Source organism: Tamandua tetradactyla, chromosome 6 (assembly GCF_023851605.1).
Source record: "Tamandua tetradactyla isolate mTamTet1 chromosome 6, mTamTet1.pri, whole genome shotgun sequence".
NCBI lineage: Eukaryota > Metazoa > Chordata > Mammalia > Pilosa > Myrmecophagidae > Tamandua > Tamandua tetradactyla.
Genome location: NC_135332.1, coordinates 146,667,602 through 146,673,672, shown reverse-complemented (window position 1 = coordinate 146,673,672; position 6,071 = coordinate 146,667,602). Strand labels below are relative to the sequence as shown.

At 42.1% G+C, this 6,071-nt stretch overlaps 1 non-coding gene across 1 annotated transcript; it reads left to right on the top strand.

Annotated features, from left to right (window-relative positions):
- Window positions 1-4,903: 4,903 nt before the first annotated feature.
- LOC143689178 (U6 spliceosomal RNA) lies at window positions 4,904-5,007 on the top strand. Its single transcript, XR_013178640.1, has one exon. It is a non-coding gene; the product is annotated as a U6 spliceosomal RNA (small nuclear RNA).
- Window positions 5,008-6,071: the final 1,064 nt, after the last annotated feature.

Sequence of the window (6,071 nt, the reverse complement as noted above, 5' to 3'; positions counted from 1 at the left end):
TGAGCCGAGATGCGTAGATTGGGAGAAAGTAGAGAAGTGAGAGGACTGGGGCACTGATTAGGTCAATGAACTGTGGTAGTGGGAATGGTTTCATAAGCCATCTGGGAAGTGAAGAGATTGTGGTCATGGTGAGATGCTGGGATTGGTGATTTTGGGTGTGGAATTAGTTTGGGGTGTGACAAATGTGGGTGAAGGCAGCTCAGGGGCAGTGGGAGAGTTCATCAGCAATGAGGAAGTCAAGGTTTTTGTTCCTCGGGTGGACCCTGATAGCCGGGTGTTTGTCTTCAGTGAGCAGACGCTACTGTACTGAAGATGAGGAGGAGTAGGAGGGGGAGTTATAGCTGAGTTGTGAGTCTCAAAAGGGCAAGGTTTTTACAAAAGGATGGAGGACTCATGGTCTGGAACGTGACAGATGGGATGAAAGAGAACCCTTCAAGTACCTTACAGGTCCTTGGGGGTGTGAGAAGATTAAAGCTGTGCTTGAGAATGCTGCATGAGAAGAAGAGTTCCTGGAGGAATGGCCTGTTTTAGATAATACAATGCAGTCGAGCGTGTGGGAGCTGACTGATTACGAAGAAGAGGTTACTGAGGACCCTGGGCAAGGATTTGGGAGGGAGCGGACAAGGGAGGCTGGACCAGGAGTGGGGCCATATGGAGAATTATGGAGTTGATGATGCAGGGAGGGTAGATTGCCAAGAGTTGCTGACTTATTGACTCTGCCTGAGTCGAGGTGTGGTGGGAAGGGCAGTGAAGAACTATTTATCCTGAGATGAAAAAATAGCTATCCTTGTTTTATGTCATCCTTTTGTGACCTGTTTATGACAGGAGAGCTCTCGTGCATCTGAACTATGTGCTGCCTGTGCCAACTCCACAACCACATCTTTGGTTCAGTATTAATTTTTTCAGGCTAGCATGTTTATCCATCATAGAAAACCAGGTTAAGAAGCTTTCTTCAGTTTGAGTAATGGTTACAGTCTGTGTTCTTGATATTCTCTCAACATCAGTGATCATGTCCAAGTTGCCTCCTGAGTATTAAAAATGTGTGCATCACTGCCTGTTGAAAATTTAATTCTCAGTAAAATAATGAATATTTGTACATACTTTAGTGTTTACAAGGTGATTTTGCAATCGTGTCATTGTAATAATTTCATTAGTTCACTAACTTTGTGAGGAATTGGTATGTCATAATATTAGCGATAAGGGAACTGAATCTCAGAGAAGTTAAGTAACTTGCCTAAGTTACACTGCTAGTGAATGTTAGGACTTGAACTCCAGTATCATGGCTGTAAATCCCACGGTCTTCTCACTGAGTAAATCTGAATTCCTCAGAGTGCAATGTTCCTACTATTGGTGGCACCCAAGGTTTTTGGTTGACTGTGGTCCCCTTGGCCTCTACACTCTCTGTACTGCACTAGATGGACCAGTACCTATTTAGCACTTCCTCTGCCTGTCTTGAGCTCCTGCCCCAAGCCTTGCTGAGACATGTTGAAGCATTGCTTCATGGAGAGGGTGGAGAGGGTTTATCTGCTGAAGTCTGGCTGGACTGGCAATAAGTGGTGTAATTTAGTCATCAGAACTGCTAAACAGTTGACACTATTTTCCTAATCATATTCTGGAAATAAAGATTTGAAACTAATTCTTTAAATAAAAAGTGATTCAATTTAAATTAAAAGTATTAGGTAAAATAATAATACAGGTGGAACTCGAATGACATATCCTGACAGGGATTGCACATGGAAAACTTTGGAAACCACAGAGCATATCATATGGTGTATTGTCTAAACTGTTAGAAGCTGCCAAGGTTGGAGTTTCCCAAAAAGCCTGGCAGAGAACTTAGGACAATGGCAAATAAAGAAAAACATGTTTGCTTCAATTTGTTTACATTCCAGGCCCTAAGGCAGCACTTGCTTCTGATGCATTGATTTGGATATCTGGGTTTGGAGCATACAACCTCAGAGGACTTACATAGACTGTCCTTCACAGGTTCTTTAAGGGACAGGGTGTAACCAGCTGAAAGCAAAATCCAGATACAAATCAGCCTCTCTGAAAAACTAGACTAGTAAAAATCTATTCTAAGTTTATCTCCTGTGTGTGATAAAATCCACCCTATCTAGTCATCACCAGGGATTCAGTTTTCTCTTGCTTTATCAGTGGGCTACAAAAGTTCAATAGAGAAAGTGTTTTTCTCTTCCCAAATTTTTTACTTGCCTCTGCCTTCTTTACTGGCTACTCCATACTCGTCCTCTGGCAAGGTCTGTTTTTCTTTGTGCTCATAGCTCTCTATAATTATCCACCATGATGGCATATTGCTTTCTGAGTTGAAATTATAACTGAGCCACTTTGATGTAGGGATTGTGCTGTTTACATTTGTGTTGTCCTGAGGGGACACATAATAGATGTCCGATAAGTATTTCTTGAGTGAATGAATGAATGAGCTGACCATCGTAATAGTTGAATTGTGAAGTGTAGTGTCATGCAATCAGAATAAGCTGGTAGCTAGAAACTGTCATTTACAGAGCACATGACTCCTGCATGTGTTACATATGTCATCTCATTTAATGCTCACCACAATCCTATTTGGAAGCAATTTTTTCTGTTTCCCTCCACAAACATTTATTGTTTGTGCCAGGTACTGAGCTAGGTGTTGGAGAAAAAAACATGAACAAGACAGACTTGACTTCTGCTCTCATGAAGCATGTTGGGATAAACACATAATAACAAGCTAAGTTACTAAAATCTTCCCCATTCTCTGGATGAATCTCAGGTTCTCTATCTTGCCTAAAGGACTGATACAGAAAGAGCCAAAATTCTATCCCTGTCTGCTTGATAATAAAGCTAGAATCTCCCAGTCAAGACATCACTGAAATCCTGATGAGCACAAAACCCCAGGGCCCAGGCCCCAGAATAAGTGGGTCCCAACTCACCTCAAAGGTTGGTGCCACTGGGATGGGGGTGTTGAGAACCAGAGCTTTAGACATAGCTAAGGCTCTAGGGGAGAAGGCAGTGGAGGTGAAGTCCATACACTGCTGCATCCTGCTAACAGCTGCCAGGTAGCTCTTGTTGCAATCGGTGGGGGAATTGGTGGGCAGGGCTGAGGGAGAATTTAGCAAAGTTAATTCCATCTAGCTCTCCAAAAAGGAGAATAGCTTCAGCATCTTGACAGCTGCTATTGATGTGGAGCTTAGACATACCAACCCCCCAGCGGCCCTGAATGGAACCTGGAGAAAACTAAAGAAAGCTCCTGTTCAACCTTGCACTATGTTATGCAAAAAAGGCTCTGAGGAGCATTGTGCCAAGTCCCTTTCTGTGCCAGGCAGGACAGAACATTTCCGGCCTTCAGCTTCCTGCAGGTGGCACCTGCTCCGGAAGGTGATGGAAATTTCTAGTCAGAGATCTCCTTGCCTGAGTTCCTCATGGTGGAGCCCTTGAGCCACTGGTTTTTCAGTTCAGAAGCTGCTCCTTCACTGCAGGGACCAAGAAAGTAAATTTAAAGAAGTCATCTATTTGGAGACAAGCTTCAGATGCTTGTCAGGAGCGAGGTCTCCAGACACTTAGAAGAAATTCACCACCACCCTTGGCCCTTTAGAACTGCAAACTCCCTGCTGGAGCCTTTGGGGAATCTCTCATAGGACTGGCTCTATAAGGATGATGTCTAGGTGACAGTGCCACAGGACACAGGAGAAGGCTTGCATTTTGTTTTTGTTTTATTTATTTATTTTTTAATTTTTGTTTTTTTTTTAAAGGAATGTTTATTTATTTTTTTTTTTACATGGGCAGGCACTGGGAAATGAAGGGTTTGCATTTTGGTAGTAGAATGAAAAGAGGAAGAACTCCTTTCCATAAACAGATAGGCAGTTAGAAAACAACTGACAAAACCACGCTATCTTGCGAAGTACCATGAGGCTTGGACTAGTCAGTCACCTGTGACCTTGGTATTTGCATATCTATGGGTGGGGAGGAGTGAGATGGTAAGAGGAGAGACTAAATAGCAGAAAAATGGCACTTAACCTTACCCTCTGCGCCATCCTGAGAGGGGTGATGGAGGCTGACAGACCAGCTCCTGTCTGTTGTACCAGAATGGATCATTTGAGTTCCTTTGGCTCTGGATACCAGGAGCTCCTCTCTATCTCAGTTTGAGGAGGGTGATATCTATGGACAAGACCCAATTAAGGTCTGGGGAGCAGGTTTTCTGGGAGGTAAAGGTCATAAGTAATGTTTCACCCTATGAAACCTAACTCTATCTTGATCCAGGGAGCTCGTTTACAACCCACAGAAAGTAGCTCTAAATGAGAGACTCCACGATTGTGAGCTATGGCAGGGTATAGGCTTCAGAGCCGAACCACATTGGTCTAGATCTTGGCTCTACCACCCATTAGCTGGGTGACTTGCAAGTTCTTAACCTTCTTTGTGCCTCAAGTTCATTATCTGTGAAACTGAGAATAATAACAATGTGGACATCTTGTATGATTGTATAAATATATAAAATACTTAAAATAGCACCCAGCATAAGTAAGCACTAATAATTCAAGCTTTCTTAAAGCTTCTTTCAAGCATTAAAATTCCAACTCAATGTTCCATTAGCTAAGAAAGGCCTCAAAGTCAATAGTTTGTTAGGCTAAGCTGTTGACTTCTTGCTGTCACCTTTAGCAATTTCATCATTGTAGATTTCCATTTCCATCTTGCAGACTGGTGGTTCAGATTTTCATATAACTTTCTAAATATTCTCAGTGTCTAGCATTTTAGTTGTCTGGGAAATATATTATGCTTCCTTAGCAAATAAAATAGCTTGACTCTATGTACAGAATGAGGCACAATTGAAGTTCAGTTCACCTTAATTATCTACACAGGTTTAACATCCTTTGTTGCCATTATCATGAACATTCCTATTCAAAGTTAATGAACAGTGCTCGCTTTGGCAGCACATATGCTAAAATTGGAATGATACAGAGATTAGCATGGCCCCTGAGCAAGGATGACATGCAAATTCATGAAGTGCTTCATATTTTAAAAAAAGCACAAAGTTAATGAACAAGTCACAAGCTCTAATGAATAATTCCCATTCAGTTTTACAAGTAGCAAAGTCAAGTATCTTTAGTGCCATAATATATCACTGCTCTAAGAAGACCCCTCAGTCCCAATAGATCTCATCCTGTTGTTCCCTCAACTGGATCAAAAACTTGAGGTTTCAGAATTACTGTTCTTATGCCTTAAAGCCCCTCCTTGCAACAGGTAGAGTTCAGACTCATTGTTGGCAGTAGGCAGCTCAGTTTGAGCCTAGGTCCTGCTTTTGGGATTCAGGCATGACTATAAAACTGGTGGTGTTACTCAACGAAGAGTATTGCATGGAGATCACAAGAATCTCCTGAGAGAGAATACAACGTCAGGGAAGAAGGAAACAGATCTATGGTTCTGACCTAAGTTATGGGCTGGGCAGAAATTCTGAATGTAGTATGAAGGCCATTATGTTCCCACCCACCCCACCCCCAGGATAGAACAAAGATTGAAGGTAAAACTTGAAAGAATGATTTCACAAAACTGTGTTATGTTAAGGTATGAACCACACAGAGGGTAACACATGGGAGAGGCCCATTCTCCATTCAGACCAGCTTTATAATCGACCTTGGTGCCAGACAGAGCAGCGAGAAGTAGTAGGAGTGCTTGGTTGTTGCAAATATTTTTAAAAGTTTTTTTATTATAAAATATAACATATATACAAAGCAAAGAAAGAAAAAAGCAATTATTTTCAAGCACACTTCAACAAGTAGTTACAGAACAGATCCCAGAGGTTTTCATGGGCTACCATTCTACCATCTCAGAATGCTCCAAAATACTGGCGGCTAGGAGGAATATTAATATAGTGATTCAGCAGTCATGCTCATCTTCCAAATTCTGTTCTCTCTGTTATACCTCCTCCTTCTCCTTTGATCCCTCTCTCAATCTATAGGGATCTTTGGGCAATGCCTGATGTGGGTTTTTCATGTTGAGAAGGGATGAGGACATTAAAGGGGGATGTGATTAATTGGTAATCTTGGAAAGGCTGGTGCCTCAGGACTTCAGGACCCATCTGACCC